Source organism: Podarcis pityusensis (genome assembly GCF_964106645.2).
Source record: "Podarcis pityusensis genome assembly, chromosome: 14".
NCBI lineage: Eukaryota > Metazoa > Chordata > Lepidosauria > Squamata > Lacertidae > Podarcis > Podarcis pityusensis.
The window spans coordinates 31353791-31369602 of NC_138039.1; the positions used below are offsets into that span (position 1 = coordinate 31353791).

At 43.3% G+C, this 15812-nt stretch overlaps 1 long non-coding RNA gene across 2 annotated transcripts in view; it reads right to left on the reverse strand.

Annotated features, from left to right (window-relative positions):
• Positions 1–13734: 13734 nt before the first annotated feature.
• The window catches only part of LOC308463664, a 65033-nt gene continuing 62955 nt past the window's right edge, over positions 13735–15812 (reverse strand). Inside the window, exon 3 of one of the 2 annotated variants that reach the window (XR_013979655.1) lies at positions 13735–14358. This is a non-coding gene — a long non-coding RNA (uncharacterized lncRNA). Of the gene's footprint in view, positions 14359–15678; positions 15806–15812 lie in introns of those variants that run through there. The other variant, XR_013979656.1, reaches the window with a different exon arrangement.

A 15812-nucleotide genomic window follows, 5' to 3' on the forward strand; every position in this document is an offset into this window, starting at 1 on the left:
ACTTCCAGACAACTTCCAGCTCAGCTCATACATACCACTCTGTTGTTCTCCTACCTAGCACTAGGTGAGGTGGCGATGGGAAGAAGGCTCACCCATTTGCTCTATGGCACAGAGCAGCTTCTTGGTTTATGCTAATCCTGGTGCTTAACTAGTCAGTCAAAGTTCCTTAATGAAGGAACTAGTTTGGCAAGCTTGCTCTCATACATTCTACCCCTACAGATACAGGATCCTAAGAATTAGAAAGGATGCAGACTACCCTCCCAAATGCATAACATGGTGCTTCAGCCCCATCCATATTCTTTATTTCAGCCCTGTCCAAATGTAATGAACTGTCATTGATTGCATTACTTGTAGATCTGTTCCACGGTCAAAGCATCCTTCATTCTGCCTGGATAGCTCAGTTGGTTAGAGCATGGTGCCGGTAACACCAAGGTTACAGGTTCAGTCCCCGTATCGGACAACTGCATATTCCTTCATTGCGGGGGGCTGGACTCGATGATCCTCAGGGTCCCTTACAATTCTATGATTCTGCCGGTCTATGCAGCCTGTTAAAAAAAATCTACTGGATCAGGCCAATGGTCTATCTAGTCTAGCATGCGTTCCTTACAGTGTCCAGTCAGATGTGCTTGCGAAGCCCCAGCGCAGAACCCAAGCTCAATAACACTCTCCCCACTTGTGATTTTCAGCAGCTGGCATTTAGAGGTATACTGCCTCTGACTGTGGAGGTACAACACAGACATTGTGACTAGGGGCCATTCTCCTCCTGACTTCTCATGGGAACCAGTTCCATAGTTTAAGTCTGCGCTGTGTGAAGAAGTGCTTTCTTTTGTCTGTCCTGAATCTTCTTGTTATTCCCCCCCCAAAATGTAGTAGTACAACTTCCAGACAGCTGTTCCTTCCTAGCCCACTTTTGCTCCTGTTTCAAGCAATATAATTAAAAAAGGATTCGTTGTAATGGAGACATGTCCCCCCCCCCCCATTTACTCTGGAATGCTGGTACTATCAAATGTTAGCTAGTCTGTAAATACCAGATTATGATCTGCAAAGGGGTGTGTGTTGCAGATGGGGGGGGGAGCTCTTCTTCTATAAAAGAACATTCAGAAGGGGAGAGGGAGGAAAACTCAACCTTTTCTTGCAGATGAATAAGCTGCATTTGTTAAAAACCCGTAATTATCTTTAATGTTCCAAGAGAGGCTGCGAGAGCGATGCGTTGAGATGGACCGCAAGGCCACATTTTTGCGCACTTAAATGGGGGCTGACGAGAAAGGACGGCCTTTTCTCCTATTAGTTTACTATATAAATGGGAAGACATTACATAGTTTGAAATTTAATTAAAGTAATTGACTGGATTACGTTTTGTAGTCGTTACTGTCATTAGCTGCCCTGACCCTTCTGTCAAAAAGACGTGCATGAGATTATTTCTAAGGGGGTATTTATTAGGAATATTAACCTCTTCGGTAAATGCTATCAACAGATTAAAATTCATTTTAAGCATTATATGGCAGGCAATAATGCCCGACCAATTGCTAAGATACAAGGAACTTGTCCGGGGCCAGATCAGCTGTTGCACTCACCACTCCACAGAGCAGGGTTCCAGCCAAACACACGCTGTCACCTGGATAGTCTGGAATTTCTCAGTGCAGAAACATACCTTTGATGTTTATTTTCCTCCCAGGTATCCACAGCAGCTGCTGATCTATCAAAGACAAGGGAACCATGGCCATTTTCCAGATGTAAATACAGGTTGTAAAATATTTGACCAGCAGGAAAAGTAAGATGTTTAATTGACCCTACTTTGTGTGTGTATGCCAGCAGAACAGACAATGTACAGCTGGCTCAAACCCGATTAATGCATTTTACTGGCATGTAGGATACTTATGTATAGAAACAGGCATGGTGTCAGGCTTCTGGTACTGTTCCAGTGCTACATCCGCATCACTGTGCTACTCCCAAATTTGTCAAGTGGAGCTCAGAGGTTTGAAAATGGAAAACGTTGTGTGATCGATAGTTCACGCATAGGGATGGCGAAGAAATTAAATTCAGTTCTCATTTAAAGGTGAATTTAGATGATCGGTACTTTCCAAAAGAATGTGCAAATTGGAATCCTTCCTTGGAAATTTGTCCTTCTCTGACTTTTGCAATGCAGATCTCCAGCCAGGTAATGTGGTGAAGAAAAAGCATATACTAGTGTAAGTTGTGCTTAGAAATGCATATATTAGTGAAAATAACATATAGACATGCACTATATTGGAGGAAATTGCTTTGCAAAAATATGCAGATTATGCAAAATCACATGCAAAAATATTAGGAGAAATTCACACTCAATGGTGATGAATTTTCACAAGGACTTTTGGCACTAGTTTGATGTTGAATGCCACCCATTGTTTTTAACTAGACAGTAGATTTTAGCTGTGGTCTTCTTCTATTTTGTTTGCAAACCATTAGGAATATTTCCTGATCACATGGTTTATACATATTCTAAATAATATTAATAAATAAGAATGGCTTCACTATCTATCCCTCTTCCAAGAGAACTCTGGGGATTGTAGCTCTGTGAGGGGAATAGTGGGATCTCCTAACAACTCTCAATACCCTTAACAGACTACAGTTCCCAGAATTCTTTGGGGGAAGCCATGAAGGTGGCATCATATTACTTTAAATGTATGGTGTAAATATGGTATAAGTCTTATCAGTACCTGGAAAACTAATGACAGTTACAGACACCCAAAGATGGTTTCATTTCAGTCCTCCCCACACCAGCCTCTGGCCAAAGCAGTTCCCATATAAATTCATGAAGAGGGGCTGCTAAACAAAGTCATTTGGAGTCCTCCCAAATGAATCCTTACCTCACCTCAAGCCCCACAAAAGTTACCACAAATTATAAAAGTACTATATTTGAATATGTATTACAGGTTCATTAGCTTGTAAGGGTCGTTGGGCAATCAACTGCACTGAAGCACAAATTTGGAGAATTTTGCCACGTATCTCCATGAGAAGCTGGAGACTTTTTTCCTTATGCATTCATCGCCTTTTGCAGACTTCTTGAAAAAGAGTGTAATTGTATAACTAGAGTCAGCCACCATCGTGTACAAAGGATCCGGTTTGCAGGTGTTCTTCTCCCTTGTGCTACTTGTATACCCACAACAAACAATTCAGCTCTGGCATCTGATACCCTAAGTTTTATCAGTCACACACCTGTCTGAAGGGGAGCAGGAAAGGAGAGGGAAACACACCTTTTCATTACTTTTTCCAAGGTGCATGAGAACCTGTGTTGAATTACCTCATTCTCTGTGATGTAATGGAAGCTTGTGACATGATTGTGGGTGGTTGCCCCCTCCCTCTTCAGAACAGACATTTTTCTCACTGTGTTAAATAACAACATCAGGATGAAGTGTGGAGATGAGAGAGGATGGGGAGAGTGGAGACAGCGACCTAGGGAAGGGGTGGGGAAGAGAAAGAGGGCGACTGGAAGTCTTCCAGTCTCTCTACGTTATAATTTGACCCAATATAAGTCTGTTGCTTCTTCCATAAACCTGTAAGATTACGGAAAACATCATAAGAACATAAGAATAATGCTGCTGGATCAGACCAAAGGCCCACCCAGTCCTGCATCTTGTTCTCACAGTGGCCAACCAGATGCCCATGGGAATCCTGTAAACTGAATCTGAGCACAACAGCAACCCCTCTACCTGCAGTTCCCAGCAACTGGCATTCAGAAGCATACTGCCTCTGACAGTCAAGGTAGAACATAGGCATCATGACTAGTAGCCATGGATAGCCTTATGCTCCATGAATTTGTCTAATCCTCTTTCAAAGCCATCCAAGTTGGTGGCCGTCACAGCCTCTGGGGGAGTGAGTTCCACAGTTTAACTATGTGCTGCATGAAGAAGTCCTTTCCTTCGCCTGTCCTCGATCTATCAGCATTATGATGTTAGCATGGGAGCAGAATCCCATTGACCAAGGGTGGGGAGCTGTTTTCAGCCTGAGGTCCACTTTTTCTCATGGGCAAATGGATGGGTGTGGCCAGAGTCAAACATGAGGAAGAGCAATGAGTGTGCCTCTTTCTTTTGCAAAGTAGGCCATATCCCAACAACTCAAGATATTTCTACACCCCCAGCTGTCCATTCACCAGCTAGATAAGCAAGAAGCATAATCATGATTCAAAGACACACTCTTGCCAGGCACTTGGCGAAGGTGGGGAGTAGGGGTGGGGAGGGGTGTGGTTTGGGGAGAGTCCTTAGGGCAAGATAGGCCTTTGGTGTTCATGCCTGAAGTTCTCTACCCCTGCCAGTAACCTTCATCACAGCATACTAATAAAATCCATGGACCAAAACCAGACACGACACAAAACATCCATGATCAGGCCATCTAATGTTTTGGGATATAGATATAGAGATAGATAGATAGATAGATAGAGACACTAAGTGTTATTATGAAGTATTGTTGGCTTGAATCACTTGAATATATTGATAAAAAATTCAATAAATATGTATTGCAGGGTTGAAGAACCAGGTGAACTCCAACTCCAATCATTCCTGACCACAGAACATGCTAGTTAGGGCTGGTGGGAGTTGAAGTCCAGCAACATCTGGAGGGCCACAGTTGTCCCACCCTGTGTAATTGTACTATTAACATGGGAGGTCAAATATTGATCATAGAACTGGTCTTTCCATTTTGCCTTATGCACAGTTTCAAATATTCCACTCAAGAAGAGGACTGCCCAACGTCTAATCCACCAACCCACATGTGGCCCAGTGACCAACTTCCTCAATTTGTGCAAACTCAGAAAAACAGCAAGGGATTTATCAAGCTCTGGTGGATCATCGTGCATTCATAGTTCGCAAGCAAAATCTGGAAAAAAACATTTTCACAGGCAATCTTGTAACATAGTGAATGGACTGGTTCTCTTGCTTCAAAGCGGCTAAACCGGGACACAGAAGATAGCACTATTTCATGCAAGACCAAAACCCACCTCCTTTCAAAAATCCCATTTACAATTCTTAAGAAAACCTCCCCAAATTGTCTGGCAGTTTTGCTGGAGCAGCAAAACGCAGCTGTCATGGGAGGTCATGATAGATGGCTCCACTGTGACCCTTTTAGAACGTATATGTTCGTATTACATTCCCAGAACCTTTGTGATCAATAGTCAACTCAAATATTATTTTTAAAGAGAAAGAAAGAGAAGGCTAGGGAATTATTCTGAAAGCGGGTAAAGATGTTTCAATAGCTGTCTGCCTTCTGGAACATAAAGTGGTGGCATCTCCAGAGCCTCTGAGGTGGCAGTCAGCAATCCGATGTGTTGTGTTTGCTTTATAATGAAAAGGTTGTTAGTTAAAAAGAAGAAGTACAAACAACCGCTTCTCATTATGGGAGGCAGAAGAGCTTCAAAACAAGTGGCATGTGATACTTGCCATATTGCTCTTTACTTTTTGCTCGGTGCAGGATGCCAGCTTGTTCCCTCAAATTAAGACAATATGCTTATAGGGATGGTCCTTATTGGCTATCCATCTTCCTTTTTTGTAATCTGGCTCCCATCAAGCTGAAATGAAGCCATTTCTTCTGACTGTGGCTGATTAAACACAGAGTAAACCTAGATCTCTAAGGAGGCTGTAATGATTCTCTGCAGACGTAATGTCACTCCTGCACCTGCAGCTTGCAGCTCTCCCCATTTCCATCGTAAAAAGAAGCATCTGTTACGGAGAAGTGTTATCTCTCTCTCTCTTCCCCCCACCTCCCTCTCTCTCTTTTATCATCAATGGTTATCTTTCTGTTTGAATACACCTACTCCATTTGGGATAAATTACAGGTCATTGGGAAGGTAATGAATGGCCACTCCGGAAGCACTCAGTTCTGGCGGTGTGTGTGAGAGAGAGGAGGGCAGAACGCCTTCTAGGAGAGTGTTATTTATCTCGGTGAAAGTTGAAGACTTGGTGGCCTGTGGAAAACCTTTCCACAGACAACAGATAGGAGTAGAGAGACATCAAAGTTGGGCGCTGGCGAGATACTGACAGAGTTCACTCCCTTCTCTCTCTGCTTCCTGGTCAAGTGTTCAGCCGTCACTCATTAGGTTACTTAAAATGGAGAGGAACGAGGAGGCACAGGCATTCCTTCAGTCCAGCCTGAGTTTCTAGACAGTAAATAAAAGCAATGGGTGTCTTGGGAGAGGAACTTTCAAACTTGCAAAACAATAGACTCCCCCATCCAAGCTTGCAACAAGCATGATCTGAGTCCAAGTCCTCATTCCAGCAAACCAAAAGCACTCAAAGCAGGCCCAGTAGGTGGGATGACTGGAGAGTGTGCATGACATGGGGGGAGTCCCATGGGTTGGAGAGAGGTGTCTGGAGAACCACAATTGGATGTATATCATAGAAGAAATGGAATCTTCCATTGGATCAAAGCGTCTTAGCAGGACACCAGGATTTGTATGGTTATTTACTGTATATACAGTATGCTTGAAGCTGGTTATGTCATTGCATCCTTATAAATAGCACTATGAGGTAGAATGAAAAGGGGTGATTGACCCAACATCACCTAGTGAGCTTCAGAGGCTGAGCAGGGGTTTGAAAGCTTGTCTTCCTGCTCCAAGATGGACACTTTGTCCACCATGCCATACTTGATTCAACTCAAGCTGGCATCACTGAGTCAAGTAGGGGGCAAATATGTCCATGTGAGTGCAGGATGTCTGCTTATGCAGGATAACTTCCCCTCCTTCTTCTTCCTCTGTATTCTCCCAACACCACTCCCTTATCTGCTTCAAAGGCATGGGGGAAACTTAAAGCTGATATGAGGAATATTGGGGGAAGGAGAGAGAAGGGAAGTTCTGTAAAATCTGCTGCATGAACTGTTGCATTCAATCTTGGTTGGATACACAATATACAAGCTTGTGGATACCATAACCATACTCAATACCTACAATTTGTGGCAGCTGCCTCATTCTGATTAATGGTAGGGCCAGCCCTAACATTGATCTGATCACCCTACTTCCAAGTAGAACCCTATGTTCTCTGCCAACAATAAAGTTGCTGTCTCAATAGGTTATCTTCAAGGATCATAATTCATTGTCTATCTAATGCATCACCCTCTGTAAATTCTACTCTTATTTAATACAGTTTCTGCTTGCCCAAAGTCTTAACACTTTCCAGATTACTTGGAGTATTGCAGTAGTACTGTCTTCTCACATTACCTTTCTTGGATGCATTTCTATGCCAATGGTTTTTGTTCAAGCTCTTTCTATATTTGATACTTTCTTAGATTTTGAGGCTTCATTCATAGATTAAAGTTGGTTGGGATTGGTCACAGTTTTTTGACGAATCATTGCACATCACTGTGAAGCAGTGCCCAGAAGTGTCTGACAGAGACAGAGAGACAGAGAGAGAGAGAGAGTGTGTGTGTGTGCTGACACCAGTCAGCATCACTGCATCTTACCAAATGTCAATAGCATAAATGTATGAAAAATGTTTTGCTATCAGTTGAGAGGCAAGAACCTCACCACAAAAATTGATCTTTCATCATCATATCTGTTTGCCGCATCAACAGAAATGCATTTGCACAATACATCATCAGCATTATTGATTTTTTCCCATTTAGAGGCCTTTTCACCAAATGACCACATAGTGAACAAAAGTTCTTCTGAACTATCACATTGGGAATGGTCGATTACATATATGATGATGCGGAGTGGATAGAAGGTAATAAAAGTCACAAAAGGTGTGAACCGCCAATTGTAAAATGTTCACTTTGATTCATACATACAATGTATCTTATGTTGTGGCCTTTGTGGTTCTCTGTGAGATGGAGATGACAAGGAGGGTGTAAACATTTGTGAGACCCTCATCCTGCTCCACCCTGCCCACCAGAAGTGTAGTGGCAGGATCCCTTTATGACAGTCCCCGTGATAGCCATGCCCCTTCTAAGATTATACAATAATCTTATATTTATGTAATAATAATAATAATGTTGTTGTTTAGTCGCTTAGTCGTGTCCGACTCTTCGTGACCCCATGGACCAGAGCACGTCAGGCTCTTCCAATGTCTTCCACTGCCTCCTGCAGTTTGGTCAGACTCATGTTTGTAGCTTCAAGAACACTGTCCAACCATCTCGTCCTCTGTCGTCCCCTTCTCCTTGTGCCCTCCATCTTTCCCAACATCAGGGTCTTTTCCAGGGAGTCTTCTCTTCTCATGAGGTGGCCAGAGTATTGGAGCCTCAGCTTCACGATCTGTCCTTCCAGTGAGTACTCAGGGCTGATTTCCTTAAGAATGGATACATTTGATCTTCTTGCAGTCCATGGGACTCTCAAGAGTCTCCTCCAGCACCATAATTCAAAAGCATCAATTCTTCGGTGATCAGCCTTCTTGATGGTCCAGCTCTCACTTCCATACATCACTACTGGGAAAACCATGGCTTTAACTATATGGACCTTTGTTGGTAAGGTGATGTCTCTGCTTTTTAAGATGCTGTCTAGGTTTGCCATTGCCTTTCTCCCAAGGAGCAGGCGTATTTTAATTTCGTGACTGCTGTCACCATCTGCAGTGATCATGGAGCCCAAGAAAGTAAAATCTCTCACTGCCTCCATTTCTTCCCCTTCTATTTGCCAGGAGGTGATGGGACCAGTGGCCATGATCTTCGTTTTTTTGATGCTGAGCTTCAGACCATATTTTGCGCTCTCCTCTTTCACCCTCATTAAAAGGTTCTTTAATTCCTCCTCACTTTCTGCCATCAAGGTTGTGTCATCTGCATATCTGAGGTTGTTGATATTTCTTCCGGCGATCTTAATTCCGGTTTGGGATTCGTCCAGCCCAGCCTTTCGCATGATGAATTCTGCATATAAGTTAAATAAGCAGGGAGACAATATACAGCCTTGCCGTACTCCTTTCCCAATTTTGAACCAATCAGTTGTTCCATATCCAGTTCTAACTGTAGCTTCTTGTCCCACATACAGATTTCTCAGGAGACAGATGAGGTGATCAGGCACTCCCATTTCTTTAAGAACTTGCCATAGTTTGCTGTGGTTGACACTGTCAAAAGCTTTTGCATAGTCAATGAAGCAGAAGTAGATGTCTTTCTGGAACTCTCTAGCTTTCTCCATAATCCAGCGCATGTTTGCAATTTGGTCTCTAGTTCCTCTGCCTCTTCTAAATCCAGCTTGCACTTCTGGGAGTTCTCGGTCCACATACTGCTTAAGCCTGCCTTGTAGAATTTTAAGCATAACCTTGCTAGCGTGTGAAATGAGTGCAATTGTGCGGTAGTTGGAGCATTCTTTGGCACTTCCCTTCTTTGGGATTGGGATGTAGACTGATCTTCTCCAATCCTCTGGCCACTGCTGAGTTTTCCAAATTTGCTGGCATATTGAGTGTAGCACCTTAACAGCATCATCTTTTAAAATTTTAAATAGTTCAGCTGGTCTATCATCACTTCCACTGGCCTTGTTATTAGCAATGCTTTCTAAGGCCCATTTGACTTCACTCTCCAGGATGTCTGGCTCAAGGTCAGCAACCACACTACCTGGTGTATACGAGACATCCATTTCTTTCTGGTATAGTTCCTCTGTGTATTCTTGCCACCTCTTCTTGATGTCTTCTGCTTCTGTTAGGTCCTTTCCACTTTTGTCATTTATTATGGAAATCTTTGTACGAAATGTTCCTTTCATATCTCCAATTTTCTTGAAAAGATCTCTGGTTCTTCCCATTCTGTTGTTTTCCTCTATTTCTTTGCATTGCTTGTTTAAGAAGGCCTTCTTGTCTCTCCTTGCTATTTTTTGGAAATCTGCATTCAATTTCCTGTATCTTTCACTATCTCCCTCGCATTTTGCTTGCCTTCTCTCCCCCGCTATTTGTAAGGCCTCATTGGACAGCCACTTTGCTTTCTTGCATTTCCTTTTCATTGAGATGGTTTTAGTTGCTGCCTCTTGTATAATGTTACGAGCCTCCATCCATAGTTCTTCAGGCACTCTGTCCACCAAATCTAAATCCTTAAACCTGTTCCTCACTTCCACTGTGTATTCATAAGGGATTTGACTTAGATTGTATCTTACCGGCCCAGTGGTTTTTCCTACTTTCTTCAGTTTAAGCTTGAATTTTGCTATAAGAAGCTGATGATCTGAGCCACAGTCAGCTCCAGGTCTTGTTTTTGCTGACTGTATAGAGCTTCTCCATCTTTGGCTGCAGAGAAAATAATCAATCTGATTTCGATGCTTCCCATCTGGTGATGTCCATGTGTAGAGTCATCTCTTGTGTTGTTGGAAAAGAGTGTTTGTGATGACCAGCTTGTTCTCTTGGCAGAACTCTATTAGCCTTTGCCCTGCTTCGTTTTGAATTCCAAGGCCAAACTTGCCAGTTGTTCCTTTTATCTCTTGACTCCCTACTTTAGCATTCCAATCCCCTATAATGAGAAGAACATCCTTCTTTGGTGTCATTTCTATAAGGTGTTGTAAGTCTTCATAGAATTGGTCAATTTCAGTTTCTTCAGCACCAGTGGTTGGTGCATAAACTTGGATTACGGTGATGTTAAAAGGTCTGCCTTGGATTCGTATCAAGATCATTCTATCATTTTTGAGATTACATCCCAGTACAGCTTTTGCCACTCTTTTGTTGACTATGAGGGCCACTCCATTTCCTTTACAGGATTCTTGCCCACAGTAGTAGATGTGATGGTCATCTGAACTGAATTCGCCCATTCCCGTCCATTTTAGTTCACTGATGCCCAGGATGTCAATATTTATTCTTGCCATCTCATTTTTGACCACATCCAACTTACCAAGGTTCATGGTTCTTACATTCCAGGTTCCTATGCAATATTTTTCTTTACAGCATTGGACTTTCCTTTCGCTTCCAGGCATATCCGCAACTGAGCGTCCTTTCGGCTTTGGCCCAGCCGCTTCATCAGCTCTGAATCTACTTGTCCTTGTCCTCCGCTCTTCCTCAGTAGCATGTTGGACGCCTTCCGACCTGAGGGGCTCATCTTCCAGCGTTATAACTTTTATATGCCTGTTGTCTTTGTCCATGGAGTTTTCTTGGCAGGGATACTGGAGTGGCTTGCCAGTTCCTGCTCCAGGTGGATCACGTTTGGTCAAAACTCTCCACTATGACCTGTCCATCTTGGGTGGCCCTGCACGGCATAGCTCATAGCTTCTCTGAGTTATTCAAGCCCCTTCGCCACAGCAAGGCAGTGATCCATGAAGGGGATAATAATAATAATAATAATAATAATAATAATAATACAGTGGTACCTCTGATTACGAACTTAATTTGTTCCGGAGGTCCATTCTTAACCTGAGGTACCACTTTAACTAATGGGGCTCTCGCTGCCACCACGCTGCCAGCGTGCAATTTCTGTTCTCATCCTGAGGTAAACTTCTTAACTCGAGGTACTACTTCCAGGTTAGCAGAGTTTGTAACCCAAAGGATTTGTAACCCAAGGCGTTTGTAACCTGAGGTACCACTGTAATTAGGAACGTATTACAACAATCAATGCAGATCTCTGTATGTTACCTTTCAGCTAGATCTACTCTTCTCTGTGTACGTACATGGGCAAATGATTCCAAGTGCTCTGATACCATGTTTCAGAATGACTTAATCTGTGTTTTCCATGAAGTTCCACTGTACTTAACAGAACTTGCACACCATTCTCTTGAAACTGAAGCATCTTGTGTTTTCAGTTTTCCTATACACTTAGCTTTGCCTCATACAGTGACTAAAAAACTCTGCTTTAATGCTAATTGGGTGGCAATGGGCCTCTGGAGACAGCAACCCTGCTTCAGAAATAGTAATGGGTCTTTGACCCCCTGTGACCCCAAATCGCTAACCACTGTTGCTCCTCAGAGCTAAGACCAAGAGCATGCAGAGGTCTTCATCATCAGCTAGCTCCATGGGCAGCATGGTTGGAAAACTCAGCTCCATAAGCCAAATGCAGCCCTCACAACTTCTTTAACTGGCCCTCACTTCTCCCCCAAGCCCTGAACCTCCATGCCCTCATCAAATGCTTTTCTCTGGTTGGAATGTATGTTTGAACTATTGCTTGCCTGGAAGAAGGATGGATATAAACCTATAGGTCCTTTTGACTTGAATATAGCCTATTATACAAATATAAGAGTCAGAACCATTGCTCCACCCACTTTTGCCTCTGTTCAAATCCACCTTTTGTCTCTGGCCTTGCCTACCACTGGTTTATGCCCCCCCCCCAGAAGGTTATCAATGAAGGAATGTGGCCCTTAAGCTGGGAAAGGTTCCCCATCCCTGATATAAAGTACCAGAAAAACCAGCAGATGTCCAACCTCTTCTGGGTCCACGCTTCCTCCCCCTGTCATCTCCTGCAGGGTAGACCCAGGTGCTTTGCCCAGTAGCCAATTGCTACCTGCCTTTCCGAACTGTAAAGATGTAAACTGAAAGCCAGGACTTTGGATTACTTTGGCAACAACCTTTCACAAATGATCTTCAAAATGTTGTGAAAACCAAGACAAGGCCCATATGTGGTGACTGCCAAGTAAATAGACATGAGCAGATGTGGACTCATTGTTCTATTTATACAAGATTTGTCTGAGATTACTGGCATTCAGCAGACTTTGATGGCCACCAATTTGGGTGGCTTTAAAGGAGGATTCGACAAATCCATGGAAGATAAAGCTACTAGTCATAATGGCTAAGTTCTATTCCACTGGCAGCGGTGTCTTGCCTCTGAATACCAGATGATGGGCTTCCCATTGAGGCACGTGGTTGGCCACCATGCAAACAGAATGCAGGAATACATCAGACTTTGACCTGATCAAGCAGGGCTATTCTTACGTTTTTATGAGTGTCAACTTTTCAGCTCACTATTGTGGTCTGCTCAACGTAGCTTGCCTCGATTCGTCTTGTAAATGACCAGTAATATTGATAAGCTATGCAATGGCTTCCATTGCCATAGTGCTAAGAGCTAGGTCTGTGCAGCAGCTATGGCCAAATCCCAGATCCCGAACTGAATTGGATAGATTCTGGTCAAGCCGGGATCTGGGACTCTTAAAGAGGGGGTGGTTGAGCAGGGAGGAGGAGACATAGCTCAGACTACCTGGGTGCGTCATCACTCACCCTCTCAGTCACCCCAATTAAAGACTATGCAAGGGCCCTGATTCATCTGGGTTGTGTTGTTTCAGATTGTCCCTGGTCAGATTGGATGGGTGGGGGAGTGCACAAATAAGTCCCTATAAATTTGTCTCCCACACAAATCCACAGCCTTTAACTTCTTTACACTTGACAACTTTACTCATGAGGATTGTCAGCTGAATGTGCAAATTGTGGGAAATTATAAAACCCCTTCATCTTTTTCATCAGATCTGTGATAATGTGATATTGCATTCACACGTGTGTAAATGGAGGGTGGTGATGATAAAAATATTACAGTTTTTCCCCAAAAAAAGTTCCTCCAAACCCACCAGTTCATGATTTTATGGGTGTCTAAGGATGGCGTTGCCCCTTGAGCTAATAGTCATCAAATATCAAACCCATATGTGTGAATTCAACTCTAAATTAACTAGTGACCAGCTTTCATATTAATGGATTTTCCTCCTTCTCTTAGTTGTGGTTGGAGAAAAGCAATGGGTGGGGGACCAACAACCCTGGGTCTAAACGAGACTAAATGCCTCCATGAAACAAAGTATCGGTTAAGCTTTTCAGCAAAGCACTGAAATGTTCAAAGAGCAAAATTCTTTTGACATCCGTGCAATCCCATTGACTTCAATGAAGCAAGAAACAAACATACACACAGAGAAGAGATTTCAGTCTGTGTTGTTGTCAATGTTCTTTATTTGGTGAATAATGTGCAGAAGCCAATTTTTTAAAATATATACTTTTTTAGTGTTGTTGTGCTTCATAGACTTAAGAAAACACCGAGTTCCGTGTTCTCTTTAAAGTGTTCTGGCAATGCATAGTGGGGCTTAAATGGGAGCAGGCTTTCTCGTGATGGCGCACAGTAGGTTGGCTAATAGTTTAGTTCCACTCCACAATTTCAAAGGCCTCTGTCAACTCTTTTTTTCCAAGAGAAACTTCCTCGCTTTATTTTTAGAAAACATTGATCAAAGTGCTTTTGAAGACAATATTTCTCAATTCATCAAGAGGAAGAAAGAGTCAAAGAGAAAATAAAATGTGAACCGTTAGCAACAGGAACTTAAATAAGACATCACGAAAGGGTTGCCTGGTTGGATCAGTTGGAGGTCTTAATGGGCCAGTGTTGGGCTGGAAGGCAGCTGTGCCTGGTGTCCATTGGGAATGGTAAGGTGGAAGACAGGAAGCCCAAGGTGGTGCCAAGGCCAATGACAGGCAGAGCCAACTGAGACTATCTTTGTCCCCATCCTTCTTCCTGCTGTGTTCTACAAGGAAGACAACATTGAGACTAAGGGGGGAAAGAAAATTGACACTTAGCATCACACTCTGGACTCGTTGTAAATAAGAAGGGAGGAAGGTTGGGGTCCGTTGAGGTTTAGGGGGCAACCCTATAGTTTCCCTAATAGTGCTTCCCAAACGAGGGCCCCCCAGGACATTCTAAGGGGGCCACAGGAGGAAAATGCATTAATGAAGGGCCACAGCAAGAGTCTAGCAGGCCACAGAGGGAAGTGAGAAGTGAAGGGGGGAAATCCTGATTGGCTGGCTATCCACTTGGCCAATCACAAGCAGGTAAGGGGGCAGCCCACCAGGGCCTAGCGCTCCTTTTTGCCATGTGCATTTTGTTGGAGCAGTCCTGGTTTGTTTCTGGTGGGAGAGGGTGATTGCTGAGGCTCCTGTTTTGACCAGCAGAGCCTGTGATCCAGAACCCCCAGGTCAAGTAAGTGTAGTGGTGAGGTGGCAATGGGGAGGGCTGGGCAAGCTACAGCTGCTTGTTTCTGCCACCAGTGCTGGGCCCATTGGCAACCTCAGCCTGACTCTGCAAGGTGCAGAGTGCGATCCACCCCAGCACCTAATGGATCAGGGCCTTTGGATGTTGCTGAGGGGCACAGGGCCTGTTGGCAGTGATGGCCCAGCTATTTTGTTTCTAAACCTGGAGGTTTCTTTGCTAGCTACTATAGCTGGTAAAGGGCCAATCTGCTCCCTAGAAATGCACATAATCCTGTTGAAATATACTTCAATGATTCGTAAGTTTCCTGTATCCAAATCCATCACAACTGGAAAGGGATGCAAAATTTGGATTTTTGTTCTTTTCCTAGCAGAACACTCCCTGCTTCATGTATAGCCTTCTCTCCTTTCACCGCCACTCTTCTCATTCAACGCCTCTTCTATCTTCCCTGTCCACCCAACTTCTTTGCCTCATGCTTATCAAAAGAAATTTCTCTAAAGAGTCCATTTGCTATCTTACTTCCGAATCATGCCATTGTCAGCATTAAACCAACAAAGCTCAATAGGTTACAATATAATCCATTTATAGTGGGGTATTATCATGCAAATAATTCAAGGTGTCTAACAATCAACTAAAAGGGGGATGGATGGATAACACCACCCATTGGAACCACATAGAAAAGAAACCTTGAAATTTACTTTTCAAATCAGTAATGCAGCTTTTCTGCTCTTTTGAGACACAGAGATGGTTGTGGGTTGAGGATCCACAGAAGTAACACCCTCTAGCAATGCTATGGTAGCTGGACAGGGATGTGGGGAAGAATTGGATTCCATTTACATTGAAAGGTGAAAATTCATATTTTCCTGAAACAATACACAAATTGAAAAACAGTTATCCTCCAAAATGCACAGTCTTCTAAATCGTGCAATGCAGTCTCCAGCCACGTTATGTGCACAAAAATCCATATAGAGAAAAGTGTGCATAAAATGCATATATTAGTGAAAATGGCCTGCAAA